This window comes from Callorhinus ursinus, unplaced genomic scaffold, assembly GCF_003265705.2.
Source record: "Callorhinus ursinus isolate GAN/ISIS: 27379988/994484 unplaced genomic scaffold, GSC_fseal_2.0 scaffold31, whole genome shotgun sequence".
Taxonomy (NCBI): Eukaryota; Metazoa; Chordata; class Mammalia; order Carnivora; family Otariidae; genus Callorhinus; species Callorhinus ursinus.
The window spans coordinates 4881448-4907939 of NW_027397093.1; the positions used below are offsets into that span (position 1 = coordinate 4881448).

Below are 26492 nucleotides of genomic sequence, written 5' to 3' on the forward strand. Positions count from 1 at the left end.
AAGTTGGATGATCCTCCTAAGTACCTCAGCCTCTCTGTTCTTTGATCTTATTTACTCAAATGATTTTGCTCTGCAGCCCACCCTTAGCTCCTCATGGCCATTATGGGATCAGACCTTCTCATTACCAGCAACTGTCACCACTCCCTCCTCTCAGCTTCAAGGATTCCTTCCACTCTCTGACCACCGGCTCCATTGTTTGTAGGGCATCCTTTTTTAATAACATAACTCACCAAAATCTGCAAATACACTGATCTTCCATCTTTTTTACTATCCTACGTAAGTCCTCATGCCATCATTCTCATGTCACCCAGCTTAGAGTGTACGATAAGCAATTATAATCATTCTTGCTCACATACTAAATTCCCTTAACACTGTCTCATGCCATTACATTCACCAAGAAAAAATGCCAACCTCGCTGAACACAAATCCCCATGTATGCCATGGACACACACACACACAGACACACACACACATACATACACACATAGTGTGACTGGCTTAAAAAACACACCACCAGATTGAATGGTTCATGTATATACATGGCCATTAATTTTAAGGGGTCCTTGGAACTGCCTGGGAAGATTCCCCTTTTCCATTCACTAGCTCATTTTCCAAACTGATCATTTCACATTCTCCTCTTTCTTCTGACTTATCTTGCTTATTTCCCTGAGGAAAAAAAATGAAGCAGTTCAAAGGGAACTCCCATAAGCCCACCATGCATTTGCTCCTTTACCCTGAACTATTCTGAATAAACAACATGAGTTCCTACGGATGTCCAACCCCTTCACTGATGCACCAGACCCCACCTTTCTCACTGATATAAGACTGTCGCTTATTAATCCCCCTTCCTTTTCTTGCCTGATAATTTTTTCTTGCCAGTCTTTGCACAAATGTAATCACCTCTCCCATTCGGAAAAGGTCTTTCTCGTCCTCACATCCTACTATAATTACCACTCACAAAATCCCTCAAAATATTAAGGCCACTGCCACAAATTAGTCTCCCCCTAGTTTCTCTTTATCCCACTCCAATCACAGTTCCCCCATCACTACATTCAAACTGCTTTTTGTCAGGATTGCCAATGACCTCCCATCCAGACTCTTCACAACTACATTTCCACTTCTCATTTTATTTGACCTATCAGCAGCATTTGAGATTGTGGTTCATTCTTTCTCGAAATAACTTCTCTTTCTTGGCTTCCTTGACACCAGACTCTTTGGATTTTCTTTCTCTGACGGTTCCTTTTCATTCACTTCTGCTGGTTCATCTCCATCTCCCCAAACTTTAAATGTTGGAGGCCCTCGGGGCTCAATGTTTGAACCTAGTTCTATATACACCTATTTCTACCCTACCCTATGCTGAACACCAGATTCATACACCTAACTGTCTATTTTTCAGGTCAACTTAGATATCTGTAAGTCATCCCAAATCAAGCTCCTGATGTACCCCACCAACACCTAAATGAGATCTCCCTACTGTCTTCCTCATCTCAATTAATGAAAACTCTACCCTTCCAATTATTTGTTCAGGCCCCAAATCTTGGTGTTATCTTTGACTCCTGTCTTGCTCCACACCTCACCACCAATCCATCAGCAAATCCTGTTGGCTCTACCTTCAAAATATATCCAGAATCCAACCACTTCTCAATATATCTGGCGTGAGCTGCCATTATTTCTCACCTCAATTATTGGAAAAGCTTTCTAATGGTCTCGCTGCTTGCGCCTTTACACTGTACCACAGTTTATTTTCAGCACAGCAACTACAGTAAGCCTTTTTAAAACTTAAATCAAATCACTTTGTTCCTCTGCTGAAAGCCCTCTAATTACTTCCCCTGTATCTCAAAGTAAAAGCAAAATCCTCACAGTCCCTCATAAGGCCCCTGTTATGATGGGGCCCTACTGCCTCTCTGCTTGCCTATCCTCCCATTCTATCCTTTGCTTACTTTGCTCCCATTCTGTAAGCTACCCTCTTGCTCCTTAAACACACCAGGTATAGTATCACCTCATGGCCTTTACATTTGCTGCAATTCCATTGCTGTAAATGTCTTCCCATTCGATTCCACTTGGTTCACACTCTTACCTCATTCAAGCAGTTGCTCAAATGCCTCTTTTTCATTGTGGTCACTCCAGACAACCCATTTAAAATAGCACTTCAGCCCCAGCAGTCCTTCTTCCTGGCTTTATTTATCTCTGTAATGTTTATCACCTTTAGATAAACCATTTATTTTTTTTTAAGATTTATTTATTTATTTGAGAGACAGAGGGAGAGCACAAGCAGGAGGAGCAGTGGGAAAGGGAGAGAGAATCTCAAACAGAATCCATGTTGAGTGTGGAGCCAAACACGGGGCTCAATCTCACAACCCCAAGATCACGACCTGAGCCAAAACCAAGAGTCTTGAAGCTTAACCAACTGGGCCACCCAGGCGTCCCAATAAAATATTTATTTTATTTATTATTTTATTATTGTCAGTTTCCTCCAACTGGATGTACACTCCCAAGAAGGCAGGGATTTGGGTCTGTTTTGATCAGCTACTTGTCCATTAAGAAATCAAAGTAAGTTGAAAGTAATTTGAGTCAGTATGTTTAAGGAGGGACTATTTCTTCCCCAGTCTTTTTCTGCTCTTCCAGCTGGACATTGCAGATCAGAGTGAACTTGGGGATCTCCATCGGTCTGGATCTCTAAAAGGTTACATAGATTTGGCCCCTCAACCATCGACTTCCCCAATCCAACCCTCACCCTTCTGTCAGTAAGAAATATTTGATTGAGACTTCACGTGAGGGAGAACCAAAATTATATTGTGTTAAACTACTGAAATTTCCGGTTATTTATTACAGACACTAGCAATACCTTAAACAGTATGTTAATGACTGTGTCTCCCAATTTGCAAAACACTAAACTGCGCAGGAAGTATTTGTTGAATAAATGGATGAACAGAGTGAACAAAGGTATGAGAGCAAAGAAAATGTTAAATATGTAAATAACCAAAAAGCATTTGATGCATTAGTGAATAAAGGAATGAATTTGCTGTTGGTAAATTCCTTGCTTTTAGTTTCCTTGTTCCATATTTTCTAGTACAGTTGCAATGCTTTCCTACAATGTAGCCCCTTATTTTCTTTTAGGAAATTATTTTCTCATGTTTATTTAAAATTTTTCTTTTATAAGCACTTTGCATTGTTCTTGGTTACCTCCAGCTGAATTGCATTAAACAATGTTACTCCTTCCTGTTTATATTTTTTCAAATATTTATGTATCATTATCATGAGTTCCACTTACTATTGTTGAACTAAGCTACACATTCTTAGTTTCTTGTTCAAAGAGCTCTCCATCCTCTTAATCACGTTCTTCCTCTTGCCTGAATGCCCTTTAATTTGTCTACACTTTCATCTTTAAAATAGATCAGGGAACAAATTTGGAATAGCTCAGTTACTACTGGGAACTATGTGGCCAAAAATCCACGTTGCTTTGGTCCCTAAGACCCATGGATGCAATCGGAGACTATGTGAGAGCCTAAGGCACACAAATGATGGTCTGTGCCTCCTGCACTTCCAGTGACCAATTAGTTTTTGCTAATGTGGTTGCCCGTGAATGTAAGTCTCATTCGTGAACAATAACGAAGAACTGTGTTATCAGCTAAATCTGACCGCATAAGTACTACCCCGCTTTCCTGCAGTCTAATTCAGTTTTCAGTCAACTAAAAAGAGTATTCCTGATGTGGGTGAAGTTGAGATATTTTAAGAAAGACCAAACGAGAGTTTTGGCCTCTAAACAGGTAGGCCAATTGATCCTTCATGATCACAACTGCATACATTCCTGTTTTTGGTTGCAGTGACCCTACACCAACTGAGTATTTATCGTAGGTAGGATTTCAGTTGCCTACCTTGAGCACGGGGCATGAGGAGAGCAATGATGGTTCTGCCTGCCATATATTTCTAGAAAATGAGAAGGAGTTATTATCTTAAAAAATATTCTAAATGCAGTATTTGGGTCCCAGAAGTAGTCTAATATTCTAAATATGCCAGGGTTGCAACCCACTTTAAGAAGAGTGAGGAAGAAATTTGCTAAGGGGATTTATAATGTTTTAAGGGATCACTGAATCTCCAAGTAAAAGAAGTACATTTTTTTTCCCCAATACAACAGTCACAGACTTAACAAGAATCATTTCCTTAGAGGCAAACTTTCAGTATACATGCCAATAAATTTTGTGAAATTCATTTTCACCATCTTCTACCTACTCTTCATTCTCAGAGGGTGACTGAGATTCAGCCTTTCCTCTCTCTCTCCCTTACACAGATTTCCTTCCTGAGATCTAGAAGAGAATGTTAAGTTACTAACTTATTGTGTCTCCTGCAGGTAAATGAGTATCAGATTTTTAATCCATTCTTTAATACAGTGAACTAAGTTCCATAGCAAAACTATCTACTGGGTTCAAAACTAGGGTGCGACTATTAAAGCAAATTACACAGTACCACATCAGCATTGGGTACTGCCCACCGCAACTATGTCTTAATTGTAATCTGATGTTGTGAATATCAGATTTTAATTTTAATTTTTTTCTCAGCCTATAAAAAGGACTATAGTTCCAAGACAGGCACTCCCTAAGGAAATAATGGGATGGCTCAAAAGAAAGGGGTACATAGATAGTCACTGGGGCAAATAATCTGAAATTGTGATAGACTAAGTATAGATTAAACTCACAAAGGCAGTGAGCAGGTTATGCCGAAGTAAAGACACACCCAGTAAATTCTCACAGAACTCAGTGAATAAAGACATTAATAGAGACACTAGATTCCTAACATTTCTGGACTTCTAATTTACCTATAATTAGATTAGAACAAGAGAGAACTATAACACAGATGAGGAAATAGTCACAGAAACTAATGGAGAAAACTCTTCAAACTGCAAAATGGATCAAAAGACCTTACTTAATACTACACAGAACACATACAATGCTGGCGTCATAGTAGAGAATACCTGCAGACACGTATGCATACACACACACACACACACACACACACACACACACACACACACACACCAGCTGACCGGTATCACTAACCACTGAAAGAAGCTAAACTAAAATAAATGAGGCCATCTAAAAAAGCTTGCATAAGATAATAGATATCTATAAGAAAATAATGACATATGAAAGCTAATTTATTGAATCTTGAATGAAATAATAACAATTATAGCAACATTTATTAAGTATGTGCCTTGTGCCAGATACTGTGCTAGGAATATAGGGGATAACTTAATTAATCAACACCCTCATGAAGCAGATGTAATGATTATCCTACCCAACAAGTAAGAAGCAGAATCAGATTCAAACATACGTAGTCTTCTTCTCTATGTTCTTAACCACTTTGCTCTACTGTTGTAACTCATCCTTGTACTTACAGTATTTAACCTACCCTATATTTACTGAAGTCCTCAACAGTCAAGTTTTTATTATATGTACATTTGGAAAATATTTTTTAAAAAGGCAATGAGATCTGGGATTTCAAGAGATTACAGTAATCAAGATATTGGGACACTGATAAAAGAACAGAAAACAGATCACTGAACAGACCACAAAGTCTAGAAACAGACCCATGTAAATATAGTCAACTGATCTTCGACAAATGAGCAAAGGCAATACAATGGTGAAAAGACAAGTCTTTTCAACAAATGGTGCTGGAACAACTGGACATCCACAAACAAAAAATAAATCTCGACATATACTCTTCACAAAACTTAACTCAAAATGGATCACAGACCTACATGTCTATAACACTCGTACAACACAACATAGGAGAAAATCTAGATGACCTTGGGTTTCACAATGACATTTTAGATGCAACACCAAATGCATGATCCATGAAAAAAATAAGTGATAAACTAGACTTCATAAAATTAAAAATTTCTGTTCTCTGAAAGGCACTTTCAAAAGAATGAAGAGACAAGCCATGGACTTAGAGAAAATATATACAAAGAAATATTTAATAAAGGACTGTTATCTACAGTACACAAAGAATTCTTAAAAGTCAACAAGAAAGCAACCACCACCATCAAAAAGTGGCCAATGACTTTAACAGAGACCTCCCTAAAGAAGATATGCACATAGCACATAAGCATCTGAAAAGATGTTCCACATAATTTCTCCTTAGGAAAATACAAATTCAAACAACAATGAGATACCACTATACATCTATTAGAATGGCCAAATCAGAAACATTGCCATACCAAATGCTAGCAGAGCAGGAACTCCCATTCATTGCTGATGGAAATGTAAAACAGTATAGCCACTGGGGAAGATAGTTTTGCATCTTCTTAAAAAACTAAACATACTCTACCATATGGTCCAGCAATAGCAGTCCTTGTTTTATCTACCTAAAGGAGTTGAAAACTTATGTCCATACAAATACCTGCACACAGATGTTTATGCAGCTTTATTCATAACAGCCAAAAGTTGAAAATCACCAAGATGTTCTTCACTAGGTGAATGAACAAATAAACTGTGGTACATTCAGACAATGGAATAATGTTCAGTGCTAAGAAGAAATGAGCTATCAAGCCATAAAAAGACATGGGGGAACCTGAAATTCGTATTACTAGGTGGAAGAAGTCAATTTGAAAACTCTACTACTTATGGCATGATTTCAACTATATTACACTCTGGAAAAGGCAAATCGATGGAGACTATAAAAACATCAGTGTTTGCCAGGGACTGTGAGAGGAATGAGCAGGCAGAGCACACATGATCTTTAGGACAGGGAAACCATTCTATATGGTACTATAATGGTGGATACATGTCATGATACATTTGTCCACAGCCACAGAATGTACAACACCAAGAGTGAACCCTGATATCAACTACAGACTTTGGGTAAGATTAATGTGTCAATGCAGGGTCATCAATTGCCACACATGTACCACTCTGATGAGCGATGTTGATAATGAGGGAGGCTATGCATGTGTGAGGCAAGAGGATATGGAAAATCTCTGTATCTTCCCATTTTTGCTGTAAATCTAAAACATAATCTCTTTAAAAAGAGAAAGAGATTGTAGTCCATTAAGGGTGTATAAATATGTATACATATAATTTCGAAGTGCAGTTTAGACCAAGTTCTAAGAACTAATAGAGGCAAGGAGTTTTGGTTGAGTTTTGGAGAGTCGACAGCATTTTAGGGTGATAATAAGGGCTTTAAAAATGTAAATTTGGGGTGCATTTGCTGGCTCAGTCAGTTAAGGCTCCAACTCTTGGTTTCATTGGTTTCAGCCCAGGTCATGATCTCAGGATCCTGGGATTGAGCCCAGGTTTGCATGGGGCTCCCTGCTCAGCAGGGAGTCTGCTTCTCTGCCTCTCTTTCCCTCCCTTCTGCCCCTCCTCCTGTTCAAGCTCTCTCTCTCTCTCTAAAATAATAAGTCTTTAAAAAATATAAATTAAGGGTTCTGAAGGATGATAAGGATTCTGAGAAGACATAAAAAGATATTCACCAGGTGAATATCAAAGTATAAATACTGGGAGGAAAAGGGAGAAATTGGTAAAAGGGCACAAACTTTCAGCCATAAGATGAATAAGGTCTGAGAATCTAATGCATACATGGTGACCTTAGTTGGTCACATTGTATTTTTTTATAACTAAAAATTGCTACAAGTAGAACTTAAATGTTCTCACTCAAAAAAAAAAGGGTAAACATGAGGTAATGGTGACAGATGTGTTCATTAACTTGCTGGGGTGGGGATGGGAGGAATCCATGTATACATTTATTTCACTATATATATTAAATCATCACATTGTACACTTTAAATATCGTACAATTTTATTAGTCAATTGTATACCAATAAAGCTGGGGGAAAAAGTATACTGGTGCAAAAGTGGCAAAGAATCTGTTAATGGAATAACAGAGTCCAACCGGAGCGAGGAATGGGGCAGGGTACAGTACAGATGAGCAGGGGTGGGAGGATCTTGCCTTGGGCTGGGTGGGAAGTTTGACCTCACTCTGACCTCAGTTCAATGGTCCCCGAGTAGGGGAATCACAGAGAGCTGGATGATGATGTTTAGTGTCACTGTGGAAGAGATCATTTAGATTTAATAATAATGATCCTTTATTAAGATAAGCCAGAAAGGGCAAGCAGGTCAGTTGATATAAACACTATTTTTGTAGTTACTTCAAAATCGGATTGCTCATTTTTCATCCTTCAAGCAAAAGAGGATTAAAATGTGCTGTGTTGAACTGTGGATCAAACCACCCCTTGTAAAGCAAATACTGAGTCCAGGTTTACTACTTTTAATTTAGAAATAATATACATAATCACAAAAGTGTCAAAAGCCAGTTCTTAGACTATGATCTGAGCATCCCTGGTGATGCTGGGTCACATTGGGACATTTGGGTGTCAGATAAGAGCACTAATGCATAGGAGAATCAACATCACGGGACTGGAGATTCTTCATACATGAAGGTAATGGAAAACTTGGTCATTGGACAGTGAAAGTGCACGGAGACCCCGGCGGGGGAACGCCTTGCCTCAAACAACGAAGGTGGCAGAGCCAGGGCTGGTCCTAGATCTAAGTTCCAGCCCACTGCTCTTCTCACTGCACTAAGTGAATAATGCATTTTCTGATTGAGTGACCTCTTTAAAATTAATATCCTCTAATCTGTAGCTTCTGAAATAGGAAGCCAAAAATCAATTACTATCTATAGTTTTCTGGTGGTAAAAGTTATATCTGTATTAAAATAGCTAAGGATGGATGGAAATAGATAAATAACAATTTGAAGAATTCTGGATATACTGCTTTACCCATTTTACTTCCATTAAATGTCCCCAAATTGATCGCAGCCTACAGCCTCTCCACTATTTCCAGAAAACTACAGATGAGAGACTCTAAACTCCCTCCAAAGATAAAGAAGCATGTTTTACATCTGACAGAGCAGAGACAGTGGGTAGGCATGGAGATATGGCTGAGGCACAAACACAGAGTGAGTGGAAGGAGGCATTTTAAGCAAGAGCAAGCTTATTTGGAGAAAGCGAACAGAGGGTAAGAACAGTTTGAGAGAAAGTAGGAGGCAGAGAGTGGAGGAGGCAAGCAGGCAATATCAGTTTTGGTGGTTAAAATGGTGACTGGTTGGCAGCCAGTGACACAGTCTCTCACCACTTTCCACCAAAACTATGAAGACAAAGAAAATCTAATAGGTAGGAAGACCTTCTACCCCCTACCACCATATTGCGCCCTGCAGACCAACAGCACAAACCCCACACCAATGAGAATCCTAAACAACTATCCATCCATCCATCTGTCCATCCATCCATCCATCTACTCATTCAGCCAACAATATTTGTTGAGGATATACTATGTACTATGGCTTATAATATGAATTTATATGAAAATTAAAAATGAAGGATGAGACTGGAATGACTGGGTGAATACGGAAGGCCTCTCTGAGGTGGCAATATTGAGTCTAAGAACATGGTTGGAAGTTGTCGTGCCTAAACACCAAGTGCAGTCAGGATACCATTCGCCCTCCCCACTGGCAGCCATCTTAGAATATCCGCTCAGAGCTGAATCTTTGAGAAAACAACTGGAAAGAAAGACTGTGTCACTTGATGGGTATGTGCAGTGGAAAGATAGTAGATGGTACAGAAAATGAGAAAATATTCCATTCCATAAGTATAACATTCCTGCAAATTAAGTAGTATAGGCAGAAAAGGGGGAAAAATGTCAATTCCTAGATGCTATGAGATTATTGGAATTTTAATTTTGTGCGTTTTATGGATTCAGAATATCAGGTAGCCAAATGTTCCAAGGAGAAAATGAATGTCATCTTGGTGTTTAGAACTGGGTTGTGAGCTAACATTTCTATCTACTATTTAGCTATTGATCTGAGAGTTTCCGTGGAATAGTGGTCTTTGAAAATAATTTTCAATAGTAACTAAAAGAAAATTTTAGAAAGATTTTTGGCAGACCATTTATAGAAAAAAATGGATGCAATAAGGAGAAACTTAAAGAAGCTACAATGGCAAGAGAAGGAAAAATAATCAGACATATCAGAAACATTAAGGAACAGAAATTACCAAGTACAAAATACAAGAAGTATGTAGAAAAATGTAGAGAACACACCTGAGACATCCAAAAAGCACAGGATAAAAATGATAAAGTTCCTTCTTATGATTGCTATTGAAGGTGGATAACCGAAATCAAAATCTAAGAGCTGTAGACATTCCTAAGGAATAAAGTAGAAATCTGAGAAGAGAATCAGTAATCAGAGCCTTACATGAAGAAGTTTACTGACCTGGGAAAAGACTTGAGTATAGCATCAAAAGGAGTTGCTAAACCATAGGAAGAATCAATGAACAAGCATGTGCTCTTATCCTAATTTTTAATTTACTATTACATTACAAATATTAGATAGTCAAATATTTAATGTAAAGCAAGGCAACTGCCTAGAAATGCAGCAAGGTGTTACAACTAGCTATGCTGTGTTTCCTGTGTGAAGTTAGCAGGATGATATTCTGAAATGTGCAAAAATTATATGAACATATATTCTACCCAAATAAGAGATTAATCAAAACTAAGAATTTAAGGAATGAGACCATATAACAAAAAGAATTACATATTTTACTCTTCTGACCTAAAATGATAGTGCCAAACACAAAAAGATATTTATCACTAAATAATGATTTATGGCACTATAGAACTATAAGAATAAATAGAGCAAAGGAACAACTTTTTTTTTCCCTTCAACATCTTATTCTGAGCTAATACTTGACAGGTAAGGAATAGACACACTTAAGTATAAATAAACCTACCAGCTCACAAACTTGAGCTTGCTTATTTGTTTTCTTCTCCCTCAGGTACTATCAATAGAATGCAGATTTTTACAGAAGAACCATCACACAACACTTGAATTAAGCACCAAAAGAATCATTAACATTTTTTGCCATGCCACCATCCTCACTTAAAGTTAATAATTCTGGGTTTGAGAAGCTTAAAGTCCTAATGTTATTTTAATGACATCATTTGTTTCCCAGGGACCAATGATACTGCCACAGATTCTCATACATTTTAAATGAGAAAGCAAGAAACTGTCGACATATCTAACAATCAATACAGCAGAATAAAACTAGTACCAAAATTCCAGGTGCTCTCAGGAAAAAAAAAAAATCTCTAATAAAATGTTTTACGAATGTTACCATTATGTGTCAGTTTGCATTCTACTATATAATTATTATTCCAACTGATTGCTGTCTCTACTTTCATTCATGATATTGTGACCTAGCATTCACTTTCCCTGATATTAAAAACAAATAAAAATTAAGTGACAAAAATATCACAAGATATATGTCCAGCACATATAGCTCAAACGGCCTCATAAAATAGTCATTGAAAAATTGTGAACATTTTTCATTTGAAAATGGGAGGCTGTCTCCCACACATTATTGATGCTAATGAATTCCCAACCACAATATACTTTTACTGTGAGAAAAAGTCAAGCTTCCATTGATAATTCTAAATGTATTCTATGTTTATAAATGCACATACTCTGTCTCCCACATGAGTACATTAAATTTAAATTAAGAGTTTAAATTTAAGAGTTAAGAGTCACAAATAGTGGAAAAATATAGTACAATGAACTTCAAAGTATTTGCATTTTTTTCCTTTTTTTTTTTTTTTTTACAATTTGGATGAGACATTGATCAGCCACTATTTAAATGTAACACTTTAAAAATGCTAATTTTCCCCAGACATTTTAGACATTTCTCATTTACTCCTCTAAAAACATAGTTGAGGGGCGCCTGGGTGGCTCAGTCATTGAGCGTCTGCCTTCGGCTCAGGTCATGATCCCAGGGTCCTGGGATCGAGCCCCGCGTCGGGCTCCCTGCTCCGCGGGAAGCCTGCTTCTCCCTCTCCCACTCCCCCTGCTTGTGTTCCCTCTTCACTGTGTCTCTCTCTGTCAAATAAATAAATAAAATCTTTTAAAAAAAATAGTTGAAAATCTATGTTTATGCATGGATATTTGGGAAGATTACAACTAAATAAGAAAGCTACTCCCCAACAAGACTTTAAAAAGTGCCATCAGAAATGAATGGAACAGCCACAAATATTTAGATTTTCAATAAAGCAAAGACACTTGGATGTCAAAAAATTTGTTTATAATTTTGTTGTCATATTCAAAATCAGCATATTGCCCGCAAATTGTCTTCAACTGAGTTTATTTTGGTTGGGCAAGACTCCTTCCGAACTCCTGTATTCCACTTGTGCCTGGCTGGACCATGTTAAAGCAATACCTCGAAGTAAACAGTACTTGGACTCAAAGGATATGGGTTCAGGCCCCATTTGTGATAATGTGTGACTTGATCAAGTCACTTCACCTCTCTGGGCCTCCGCTTTCTTAACTGCAAAATAAGGAGATTGGAGTAAATGATCTTCAACTCCAGTTCTCCATGTTGGGAAGATCACGGTGTCATTTTAATGAAATACATACCTCAGTAGACCAGCCACTCTTTCATATGGAAAAGAACAACAGTAGCTCCAGACCTTGTCATGCACGTCCTTGTCTGCCCAGGGACATTTTGTGACTTCTCAACCACCTACAGATATTGTGAGGATGGTGTTCCAGATCAAAGCAAAAATAAACTTTGTTTATGAGGAAAAGGATGTGTTTTTTGGAGCAGCTATAGCTTACCAATGAGAGAGAGTATTCACTCTTACTTACAAATAGTTCCCAAAAGTGGCTTTGGCCAATACACTGGCAATTAAGTTCAGAGCAATTAAGTTCATTCCAGGGGGAAGAAGCAGATTTACAGGTAAAACTAAGAGAATGGTATTTGCATCAGGAAGTAAGTATAATATGGGCACATTCCCACTGGGAGAAAAAATGTGCCCATCCTTCACCTGGGCTCACAGGAAGATCTAGAACTGATGGGGATTAAGGTATTAGGAGTGATGTTATGATGTACACACATCTCTAAGGAAGGCTTATGAAGCCTCACTGCTTAGTTTCCTGCTTGGGGAAAGAATTCCACTATGGCACCCAAAGCCACAATGACTCCTTACAATCGAGAAAAAGGGATGAACTCCCAAATCCTCAAAATGGCCCAAGGCCCTAGGAATGGAAATATTTGTAAGGAATCTGGTAATAACATTTTCTAAGTAGGCAGAAACAGAGGTTAATTATTTGTGGCATCCCACTTTGGCAAGTAAGTAGGATTTTTTTTTTTTTTAAAGATTTTATTTATTTATTTGACAGAGAGAGACAAAGCGAGAGAAGGAACACAAGCAGGGGGAGTGGGAGAGGGAGAAGCAGGCTTCCTGCTGAGCAGGGAGCCCGATATGGGGCTCGATCCCAGGACCCCAGGATCATGACCTGAGCCGAAGGCAGACGCTTAACGAGCCACCCAGGCACCCCAAGGCAAGTAAGTAGGATTAATGGCAGAAGCATGTATGACATTTGCTACTTCCTACAGCCAGTTGACATGCACCATTGAGTTACCAAGCAAACCTGATCATTGCTGAATATGTCTGAAGGCCATGCCTCCCTGTTTTTCTGCTGGAAAGGCTTTCCAAAGCACAGCTGACATACATGAGCCTCAGCTTTTATCCAAATATACCTAAAAATGCTGAGACAGGCTGGGTCAGGGGAAGGAAAATTTAAAGTTTGGCATTTACCTGTTCTGACACCAGCATGTTCATGTAGTAAACAGAATACAGACTCTGGAGCCAGCTAAATGTGGACTGTTTACTTTGACCCTTCCTGGTATGTGACAACAGGCAAATTGTTTTGCCCTGTCGATGGGTCTCTGTTGGGATCTTCTCCTCTCTTACTCTTTAGAGAGCCTGCCACTGCACTTTTAATATGCTAAACATTCTGTTCCTTTTGTTACCCTGAAGAATCCATGTAGAGGCACACAGTTCGCCCACCAGGTTGATCACAGACATACACAGGGGTACCAAGGGAGAGGTTTTCAATTAAGTAAAGCAGCCCCCCATGGGTCAGAAAGAAAACTATTATGAAAGATTTTATATCTACCTGTGTTTACATATGTACGTATGCATGTATGTATCTGCATGTGTATGTGTGCATGCAGGTATGTGTACATATGTATTTATGAATGTTGTTTATATATATAGTATATGTATACATATGCATAATTGTGGATGTATATTTGAAAACACTCAGAGTTATAAGTTAGATTTGAATTGTTGGTAGATGGCCATAAAACAGTGCTGTATGTAAAACACATGACTTTCCAAGTTTAAAGTCACTTAAAAATGTATTCAAAGAAATGTAAATAGAACTATCTGTGGCAGATTAATATAGTCACTTAAAACTGTATCAGCATTTACTTCCATAATGGGAATACCGTAAAGGACAAATGTTTTAAGAATAGAGAGAGCTAGGTGTAAATATTATAGAAGAGTATTTAATCGTCATGGGCCTAATCAGTAAGCACCTACTTTCAAAAACTGTGTCTGGATTGCTTGATACAAATTGTGGTATTAGTGGGTACTCAGTGAATATTTGCTTTTCACTTCCTTAAACAGGTGCTGGGAAGCATGGGGAGGGTTTCCATGGGCGAGCTGGAGGGTGAGGTGTTAGGGGAGACCATCAGAAGAAAAGATTGGGCACTTAAAGGTAGGCTTCCTAGGCAGATTAACTCTTGGTGGTTTCCAGTCTTCCTTAAGGCCACTCCTGGAGTCAAGAACACTTGCCTCCATAAATCGAAGCTAATTCCATGGCAAGGATTTCTGATCCCTGTCTCAAGGTAGCTGATGGAAATGTGGAAAAGACCAGTAAAGGAAAAGCTAAGGGAAAATTCACAGCAGGTTCATCATCCTGCAAATCCCTGCGTTCTCAAGGGAACAGAGAGAAAATATCATGCCTCAGAAATTAATGACTGCCTTCTGTTAATCACCAGCCTAACTTGCTACTGAAATTGTAAAATGCCACATTTCCCCAGAGCCAGAGCTATACCCCGTGCCATTTCCATAATATTTAATGCTATCCCCAATGCAGGACTGTAAATTTCTCCCACAATTATTTGGCTCCCATTTGATAAGTGAGTACTCCCTGATACTGGAATCAAATTTCATGGCTAATAGGCCCTCTGATTACTAGGAATTGTTGGTATTTAATTTAAAAAATGTTGCTTAGCCAAGACAGTCATTATTTTCTAATGGAAGTTGGATCATTTCACGACATCCTTTCCTGCTACTCTGGGGCGTTGGCAGTGCTAATCATCACTCACAAATGGGCCGCCTTGCCCTGGAATTTGGTGGCACAATACAAATAATGAGAACTTTTCCAGGAGTTTTTAAATGCATAACACATTATCCTCTTTATATAATACAGCCTGTGTGTCTTGTGGGATTAGGTAGCTTTGGTGCCTTGGAAAATAGTACCCGAATACATTATTTTGCAAAAATATACTACAACTGTGCAATGTTTCCACAGAGTTGCTCAACATGCTCTCTTGTGCTCAGTGGGATTTAATTGCTTCATAAAACCTGACAATAGTATATGTGGCCTCCGCCTTCCTCACTAGGTCAGTGTTGGCCAACAAGGAGAAGCAGATGCTCAAGGAACGAGAATGTGGAAATGAGGGTGATAGAAAGCAGATTGAGCAACTGGTGGAAATAGGACAGGGACACGGTCAAGTGTCAGGGAAAAAAGAATAAAAGATGACAAAAAAAAAAGTTCAGGTCGGTTATGCAGAAGCCCATGGAAGAAGGGGAGAGTTTCTGCCATTATGCTCAGGTAACACTAATTAAGCGTCCGACCGGAAGTTCCCTTTATGCAGCGCACGTAGCTTTCAGTGAAGGCCAAATCAGCTTCCAAGAGCCCTTCTATGCTGGGCAAATGAAATCTTGCATGGCTACTTGAACCAACAATTAAACAAAAGTCATGAGTTCTAGGTTCCAGTAGTCTGAAATTGAGTCCTCACTCGGTTACTAGGAGCACTGTCATTTTTGTTGAATTATATAACTTCGCCAAGCATCCTCACCTACAAAATGGGTAAAATGACAACCCCTCCCTTCAGAGTACAGCAAGGAGGACTAAATGCATCAACGTATGATCAAGAGTTATCGTTCTGCCTGGCACCTGGTAAGGGCTTGGGAAATATGTATGCACTATTGTTATAGGAACCTATTTGTGGATATGATGAGAATATGACAAGAAAAAGGCGATTCAAAATAATCATTATGAAATAAGCTTGGAGTACAATTTGCAAAAGAAAGTTTGCAAATATAAGTAATTCAGAATGTACGAAACTGAATATTTGGTATGCTTTCAGCTTATCAAGTTTTATTTTAAACAGCTAATAAAAAGTTATATCCCTTGGGGGGGGACATCCCATAATGGATAAGATCAAGACACTAAAAGTTTACCAGGTATGAGATTATTAATTTCCAAGGTTCATGAGATTTTTGTTTGTTTGGGTCTGTCCTCTCTCATTCTCTCTCCTACACGAAGATTCCTTTCCATGATTTCAGAGGCACTTATGAGCACCTTCTGTGTATCATAAAAACCCAACCCTTATCGAGTTGACTCATGTAGCAATATTTACAACAGAGCGTATATACATCATGTTTACAGTTCTCAACATTCACTTTGTTCTTAATGCTCACAACAACCCTGTAAAGTGCATGTGAGGTAGATGTCATTAACATTCCAATTAAAAGAAGAGGAAATTCTGAGGTTTGCCAACTTTAAGTGCCATTTGGGAACTTCAACAGGGGACTGGGGCCAGAGCGGGTCTCCTACTGGCATTTTCCAGTACTGCACGTGTTCATAAAAGACCATGCCACTGCTATTAGGCTAAGTTTAATAGACTCATGTGTTTATTAGAAAAATCTGTATCATGTCACTTTGAACATTGGTTAAATAATGTAAACAAGGAAGGGAGAGAGGACATTTCTCCTGGCTTTGGTCAGGAGCAGGATAAGCTTCTCTTACAGGATTTGTTGGGTGGAATGGGTCATATGCATACCTATGAGACAATGTAGGTTACGTGGGGACTGTTGTAGTTTGCTTGTGGCCCGGGTGCCATAGAGACCAAACTCCAATCTGCTGAGTTCCACATTCTGCCCTAATGGAGCTGGGAATGGCGCCCAATGAAAGTACAGAGGATCCTTGTGCCCTAACTTTTGGCCAGCGCCTGTGGTAGGAGGCTGTCTGGAAGAGCAATACCCACTGATTGTTCCCTGGACTAGAGCCAGGGCCTGTGAGGCAGTCTGACTCCATCCTGGGGCGTCCCTACCAGACTGAGAAGTGGTTGTGTGATCTGCCATGGGGGGGTTCTCAAGTGAGTGTGGCTAAAAATACATTCTGTCTGACTCGGAGGGGCAATATCAACTTGGAATCCACAGTAAGTGAAGAGCCAGTAGCCTATATGAAACAGAAGCTGCTGATGATTAGAAATTATAATCGGATTCATCTCATGCTGACTAGTAAAACAGCTTGTTAATTGTCTGGTCATCTTAATAGGGAATCAGGCTATTGACATATTACAGCAAGTCACCACCCCAAGATGCAGGCTAACCAATGACCCTGAGCTTGGCATTGATGTGACACTCCTCAATTTCTCTATCTGAAAACAAAAGCAAACAAACAGTGCAAGGAGAAGAAAGGAGGAATCAAGATCTAGTTATAGATATAAATACATAAGGGAAGTTGCTGTTCAATGGGTGCCAAGTTTCAGTCATGCAAGATATTCTAGAGATGTCATATTCAACAGTGTTTACAGTTACACCATACTTTACAGGTAACAATTTGTTAAGAGGGTAGACCTCATTTTATGTGTTATTTACCACAATAATATTGTGGATGGTCTTTTATAGGAAAAAAAGCCCCCCTTGATTGTAGCATGATGTATAATTAATCATGGACTTTGGGCCACAAAGGCTTAGCTTTGAATGCTAGCTCAACTGCTTACAGCTATGAAGTTATTTAATATCCCTGAGCCTGGTTTCTTCATCTATGAAATGAGTATGATAACCCATGCTTTTCTTTCAGGATTGTTAATGAGACAGTAATGATGAAAGCAAATAGCCCAACGTTCATCCCAGAGCAGGCAACTTCCAAGTTTAATGTTCTCTGGCTTATCACATCAGCTTATTTTTGATGCTACATGTTTATCTAATTTAAAGTAAGGTAGAGCTCTGATCAAATGTCCTCAATTATAAGTCAACCTTTTAGGTTAAATGCTAGTTCTTACTAGAACTCCCCGTGGCTTCATACTCCTCATGGTAATTACCCTCTTTTGTTTCTTAAAAGCCCTTAGGTGTGGACCCAGACCCCCTGAAGTTCTATTGCTGCCCAGGATTCTACTGCTAGGAATCACAATAATAGATGAACAGCAAGAAACAGCCCCAGTCCACTGCAGAAAGAACAGAAGCATGTTGTTGCTCTTTACATATGGGTAACTGTAAAAACAGCTTTGGGATGCAGATTATTGCCTCAACAATATATATATATTGTAAAAGCTCAATTTCACACACACAAAAAAAATTCAGGTCACTCAATTTATGTGTCAGGAAGTCATCTAAAGGCACAATGGCCAACCCCTTCATTCAGCACAGTAAGTTTTGCATTGTGCAGTATCACCCTGAAGATACCACAAATTTGGGGTGCCTGGGTGGCTCAGTCATTAAGTGTCTGCCTTCAGCTCAGGTCATGTTCCCAGGGTCCTGGGATCGAGCCCCGCATCGGGCTCCCTGCTCAGCCGGGAGCCTGCTTCTCCCTCTCCCACTCCCCCTGCTTGTGTTCCCTCTCTAGCTGTGTCTCTCTGTCAAATAAATAAAATCTTAAAAAAAAAAGATACCACAAATTATTCTTAAGCACAGGATGAAAGAAACAACTGCCCCTTCACCTACTCACAAAAAAAAAAAAAATCCATAGGAAAACTTGACAAATTTTGCCCCCAATTTCTACATACCTGTTTTTTTTTACTTATTCCTTAAGTAGATGAGAAATATCTTTCCAACAATTGATAGGAAATATTTAAATAGACTCCTATATGGTGACAAATTTTCAGAAAGAAGAGTGATGTCACAGTGTTAAAGAGAATGAAAATTCAAATCCTGAATTGATTTTAATAAGATTCCTGAGTTACAGTTTAGCATAGCAACAGTGCTAAAAATAAGCAACAAGGATACAATTTTTCTACTTTCATTAGAGAAAACACAATGCATGCCCAAAGATGCTCAGAAGGAATAAATACACTGTGAAAAAGAAAATAAGAGCAACGAACCCACAGGGTATGAATTTTATAATCTCTGTCATCCATCGCTTCTCGGCCTTTTGGCTAAGATCAAGTGTATAATCTCTGCCGTCCAGTTTCAAAATATAGGGAGTTAAAATAAATCTGTGTTTTAATATGTTGTCTTGAATACCACAGGCATTGATACACATCTGTTCATTCCTCTAGCTTCACTTTAGTGATAGAGTCGCTTGATGCATATGACCTTAGGTCAGTCCTCACTCCCTGGGATCTTGAAGCTGCAGTGAATTTGGGAAAGCCTGCTGGGTTGAGTCTGGCTAGAAAGCCTAAATACAAGCTGCTCAAACTACAGGGCAGCATAATAAAGAAAATCAAACCCACCGTAGATAATCCAAACTCTATTCAGGACCCTGGACAACACCTGTTAAAATAAATTCTGTTCAAGTCTGAGGGTTAGAGACAATTTCTTTGGCTTCTAGAGAACACAGGTAAAAATGAAGGGGCTTCTGTGAGAAAACTGGTATAGAGGGCTCCTGTGCTGAATTTCAGTCTACTGGGCTTGGGCACTATGCCAGGCCCTTGTGATGTGCTCTGGAGCCTCCCAACAAGCCGGGCCAGGCCCTCTGTCCTCACTGAACTCACAGTGTAGCTGGCAGAGACAAGGAAAACCAAAAAAGGTAGGAAGGAGTGGGCATAAACCTCATTGTGAATTATTTGAAGAGAGTGAAAACTGAAGAGAAGGTAATATAAAGAGTAAGAAAGAGAGATAAACAAATGCAGATAAGGGCAAGATGTGCTCCAGGAGAGGACTGGGGAACCAACACTTTCCACAGTTGCCTGCATAAGTCAGCTGCATTCATTGTCTCCCTTACCCTCACATCAACCCTATGAAATCAGGGTTATTACTCACATGTTAAACATAAGGAAAGTACAACCAAAAGAAATTAAGTAGCTTGCTGCTGGTCATGCAAGTAGAAAATGACACAGACCAAATTCTTCTTTTTTTTTTTAAGATTTTATTTATTTATTTGACAGAGAGAGACACAGCGAGAGAGGGAACACAAGCAGGGGGAGTGGGAGAGGGAGAAGCAGGCTTCCTGCGGAGCAGGGAGCCCGATGCGGAGCTCAATCCCACCTGGGATCATGACCTGAGCCGAAGTCAGACGCTTAATGACTGAGCCACCCAGGTGCCCCTGACAAATCCTATCTTATGCAAAAAAGTCAAGCACTTTCGACTGCCCTCTATCCCTTTGCAGGAAGCATCTTGTCACTTCCAGGACACTTCTACCATTCTGAACATACATAATCAAATATATATTTAAACGGGAATCTTCTGAAATAAAAATTCTGGAGAACCACAATTTTGTGTGCATATACCTGAGACGTAAGGACTTCTAAATGGTAGGCGCTGTACATATACTCCGCCTATTCATTCTAGACTCAGTGCTCAGTTAATGTACACCAAGTACTAACAGATTATAGACTCAACTAATAAAGGCATAATTCCTCATATGCATAAGGAATTTGCAAAAAAAGATTGTGGTGATAGAGTCAGAAGTCCCAGAGAAGGAACTAGCTCTCGCTTCACAGCTTCTGCCACATTGCCATAAATATTAGCGGGGTACAGATTCTCTGACCACTCACCTCAAATCACATCTAACGTAGTCCAAGATCATTGCTTATTCTGACCCGAATTTTGTCTGCATTTGCAAATACATTACTATAATGTTAAAAGACCTATGATTTTAAAATAATGAGAATACATTTTACAAATATAAATTGAGGTTTGCAAGGTATAAAGGATTTTCCTGAGATCACATAGTAAGGCTATAACCAGGTCAGGTAAGCACAGGGTTTAATTTAATAATATGGATGTACTCTGCTCAAAGGGAAATCTAGAGAAGACTGGACCTTACTCAAAACCCTGGTACATCATACAGAATGACAAATGCTTCCCTATCATACATGTGCTCATGTGCTCTCCACTAAACATACATCCATCAGTCCATCCTTCCTGCATTCATGCATTCATTCTGTCAAAATCTTATGAATTTGCCTATATCCTAGATACTGCACAAGATAAAATGAAAAAAATACGATATAGTCCTAGTCTTAAAAAAAAAAAGAATTTAAGAAAGACAATGGATATTAAATTACAATGCCATAGAGTAAACACAGTAATTGTCCTTCACAAGATATTTTGAGAGATAGAAGGAAACTTGAAACCAGATAGAAGGCATCAGAGGTTTCCTAATACATATGCCTGACATGAACCTTCATGGATAAATACTAGTTATCCAAATAAAGAGTGAACAAAATAATGTTAAGGGAAAAATCTGTGCTTCAGGGAAAAACTGCATAGTCTACAGCACATTCTTCCAGACTATCTCATTCAAACCATTGATGAGGTTCTTTTACAATTCTGTAGGTTGTAGATAACTGATAGCAATGCAAAATAATTTCTACCTATAGACATGCAACAATTTCTCCTGGAGTTTCAATGAACCACCTTCTCCCTCTATGGAGGAGGCCAGTTTTTATTCCATTTGCATCTCCTTTCAATATTCCTGATCTATAATAATGTCTGTTCTCTGGATTCTCCTTTGAACTTGTTATAATATCTTACTGGTGCCCTCATTAATGAATTAAATTAAATTTTTAGTACGTGTTCACTTAATATCTGCATGAAGGTCATGATTTTACCTGTTTTTGGAAAAAGGTTCTGTAACAGTATACTCCATAATAAAGATACTGTAAGGAAAAATGAGTTATCTGTAAGGAGCATCATGTGCTCTGGAAATTACAGTGACTTGGGTCTTGGGAGGATAAAAGATGATCCTGTTAATATAGTTGAAATGTTATTCTCCATTCCAAGCCAATGTAGTCACCAAATGTCAAAGAAAGAGACCTCAGGGTTAAGGTACAATGTGCTGTTGTCATTCACAAAACATATTAAATAACTCTCCTTACTTATGAAATGAGAACTATAATGAGATAGTTCTCCTAGAACTCAAGAATAGCCAGTGCCAAACAAGACTTCAACAGGTTTCAGTTCTGTTAAAACTGTCATTATTCTGAACTAGTGGAAATACAGTCCTCAACTTTTTAATATTCTGAGAATGCATAGTGAGAATTTTCTACTCTTAGGAAAAACAGATATCTAGCTGTTTTCTCCACTGCACTGATGAAACAGCATAGCAACACAAGACACTGTCAGCTGTAGGAACATTAGAAACAGCTGGAAAGCAAGAAGATACCCTAGAAGGAAAAAATTCCTTTGTATTTCAAAATATTTTTAACCTATCTTTTCTGGGTTTTTTTTTTTGGTTTTTTGTTTTCATTTTTTTAATTTTTTATTGTTATGTTAATCACCATACATTATATCATTAGTTTTTGATGTAGTGTTCCATGATTCATTGTTTGTGTATAACAGCCAGTGCTCCACGCAGAACATGCCCTCTTTAATACCCATCACCAGGCTAAGTACCAAAGTTTTCTTTAATATACCTTAGGGACAGAAATAACTCCTGATTGGTGATCTGTTAACAATAGAGTTTGCAAATCCAACAAACATTCAACAGAAGTTGTATCATGACTCTTAAAACAGAAACACACAATTAACATATTCTTTTTTCAAAATGGTGGCTGGAAATATGAAAGAGTCAAATGAGATAAAAGCCAAAACACCATAGTCATTCACGCTCAAGACCAGAGTCAATATTGGTGTAATTACATATCAGTGCTGGGGTCATGGACGTCGGCTTCCAACCAGGAACAGCAATCTATCCACTCTTGAACAGACCAGAGCTTGAACAGTCCATAGAAGGGTGGATTTGAACATGAAAAGACTACTGGTATGTTTCATGTTCCCCAAAATTAAAAACCAAAGCAAGTCTTTTTTGAATGCTCCACCCACAGAGACGGCCAAAGTCTACATAGGGGAAAGGAAGTGGCAAAGGTCATATGCTTATGTAATTAAGTGGACTTGAGGTGGTCAAACAGGATACTGTGAGAAACAAATAAGAACTTCAAATCAGTGCCCAAAGAGAACTGAAGGACCGGCAATGATCAAGAAATCTATTTATTGCAGGAGCACTATCACTGCTATCACTGAGAAATGAGTTTAGTTACATATGCACCAAGCATGACATACTTCCAACCGGAGAATATCATGTGTTTTAATCCCTCTTAGAAAAAAAGAGTTATTTTTTTCAAAATACAATAACATGTTAGTAATGCTTACTTATTAAGCATGTAGAGACAGTGAAATTGCTTTCTATTTCATTTGATATGTGCAGTCACTTGGATAATCAAGTAATTTCTATCTGTATCACCTTGAAATTATTAGCAGTAACTAAGAATAAAGAGTTAGAATATTATAATTAAAGGTTGAAAGAGGCATAGCTAACTTGTAAAATATTAACCCTGACAGATGCTTTCTAGAGAGTATCTACTGTACAACACCCATTCAGATATTTAATTAAAATCCCTGGTCCACCTAACACGGGTCCATGGGGATAACAGTGCTTCATTATCCAATATGACTTAACACTAATAGATGTGTGCACTCAGTTGAAACAACTTTACCTAAAATAATGTGGCATTACAGAGGGCTGATGAAATTGTGAATTTACATGAAACAGGTCTGCCATGATGGATACTTGGAAATGTTTTAGGAATAACAAATATGGCTGGGAAAATGCACTGTCTTCTTCATTTGGATGGAGACATGTATTTTTTCAGACTATTTAAAAGTAGTCTTTGATATTGACATTAACTTTCATTTTGTAATCAGGTATTGTTGGGGGTTTTCCAAATTTCAAGAATTAATGTCTACATTTATTTAAAATACAGACTATGTGTAATCACATTACTTCTCTGCTTAATGCCTTCAAGGAGAAAACCTCAACACCCCCGCCCTCCTGATGAGTTGAGCTCGGAATCCTAACAGTTGTATCCGAAAGCTTCTCAGTTCTTGCATCAACCTATTTTTTGCAAACTCATCTTTTATATTCATTTTGTCCCTCCCTGCCCCCATTCCTCTAACTCTGCAGGTAGAGATTCCCCCTATCTTCCATGGTCCCACTCAAATTCCGTATTCTTCCTTATGCTTGTTCCACTCCCTTCAGCCAGATGGCAAGATTTAATGACTCTGCTCCTCACAACACCTAAAAAGAATTTGAGCTGTACTTGTTGGTTTTTGTTTTTGTTATCAAATTGGCATTACTTTGCCTCATCTTAAGTGTATATTCAAACAAATACTATGTTCTTTTAAAGAAAACATTGCCTAATTCCAAAATGGAAAACCAAATCTTGACAATGGCCTCCATTACAATAGCAAGTAGTTTTCTTGCTTTACAGAGCAAGATGTTGGTACAGATCATATTTTTTCTCTGGGGTATGCATACATTTCCTTTACTTCCATTGACTTACTATACTTCCATCTATGTATTTTACCTGTAACTATGACACATCACTCTTTCCCACATTTGAATACAAATCATAAAATTCAGAGCTATGTAAACTGTGACGCAGAGGTTTGTACAGACCACTGTGCCATGCCTTTTTCCTGAGCACTCTCCTACTGCAATTAGTCAATGAACACAGATTATTATCATTGTTAACATTATCACCACTTCTGTTTTCGGTGATATTTCTGGATTAAGGAAACAAGCAAAGGTCTGGTAGAGCCAAACAGCCTCATTCCATCTCCTTGAATGGGGCTCATTTCTAATCTTTTTCTAAGGGACACCTTTGGCTGCCCTCCCAGAAATGTCTTTCTTCCTAGAGAACAATCAGCCTCAAGGCAAAGATTTGAGTAAAGAGCTAATCTGTGTTCTGATCCCTGAAAACACCCATGCCAGTCAAGAATGAGCAGCCACTATACTAGAAAATTGTGTCAAAATTTCTCCTTATGATTTCCACCCAAGACTTACATCTGAGGGCCTTTTTCCAAAGGTAACATTTGTCAAAGAGGTTGTTTGCCAACGTGGGAGATACTCTATTGTTTTTTGAGGTGGTTCTTTAGTTCCCAAAGGCTGATTATAATACCCCTTGAGATGGAAAAGCCTCCTTAAGATAATTAAATAAGCCTTAGAAGTGCCAACATGCCCCCAAAGTCCTAATTAGCTCACTGCACGTGAATCTTAACTAATCATTTTGTAGTCTCAGGTGAAGGTTACCATTTTCATTGTAGGGTTCCTGGGGACCCTCAAAGTGAAAGAGCATTAATCCACAAATCAGAATATTCTCAACAACGTCCCATTAAAAAAACCAACCTGCTTTTAGCTCCTAACTAGTGTGCTATAAGATTTCTTTAATTTTATTTAATTTAAAAAATGTTCTATTAATTACACCTAATGACATCTCTGAAGGCTTTCACCTTTTTAGGCTCCAACAGATAATACAGCAGGGCAGGTAGAGATCACAGGAAAATGTTGAATTGAGAGTTTTGCCTGCATCAGAGTAACAAATCAGAAGCATCTCAGGGAAGACAGAAAGCTATCAGAAACCAGAACTATTATTCTAAAATGAGATATAGGTACAAGAGAGACGTGATGCCTGGGTATGAAGGTAATTTTGAATTCAGAATTGAAAAACCACTAAAAAAATTAGCAAGGGACTGCCAATATCCAAGAAGCATTTAAATACAGTGATGTAGCTAATGCTTTCCTCCTATTATTCTTTAATGTACAGGAAGAAAATTATCTGATTTGACAGGAACATCATTTCTAAATTTCTGAAGAAGAGTTAATAATCTTTAAATTCATCCTTTCAAACATGGTTAAAAATTATTTCCCTGGAGAAGCAATACTCTGAATGCCTAATGGGCCAAAGTAGTCCATGCACATAGCAACCCTTCAAGTTGTGCCAGACACAGATGACTCCACTTACCTCCAAAAGACTGGGGAAACTATAATTTGATTCAAATAATTGAAACTATAATTGATTCAAATAATATTAACTAGTATTTAACTTTCAGTAAAATTATGATGTTATACTTTAATGTTATACTTTGCTTAGTTTTCCAAAGCATATTTCTCTTTAAAATGGTGAATTCTGGGGGCACCTGGGTGGCTCAGTCGTTAAGCCTCTGCCTTCAGCTCAGGTCATGGTCCTGGGGTCCTGGGATCGAGCCCCACATCAGGCTCCCTGCTCGGTGGGAGGCCTGCTTCTCCCTCTCCCACTCCCCCGCTTGTGTTCCTGCTCTCACTATCTCTCACTATCTCTCTTCTCTCTCTGTCAAATAAATAATAAATGAAATCTTTAAAAAAATAAAATAAAATGGTGAATT

General features: G+C 38.5%; 1 protein-coding gene and 1 pseudogene across 10 annotated transcripts in view; one reads left to right on the forward strand and one right to left on the reverse strand.

The window, feature by feature from the left end:
- The window catches only part of NRG3 (neuregulin 3), a 1135127-nt gene that overhangs the window by 916730 nt on the left and 191905 nt on the right, over positions 1-26492 (reverse strand). The gene's annotated exons all lie outside the window — the stretch shown is intronic.
- LOC112831013 (U2 spliceosomal RNA) lies at positions 19263-19439 on the forward strand (annotated as a pseudogene).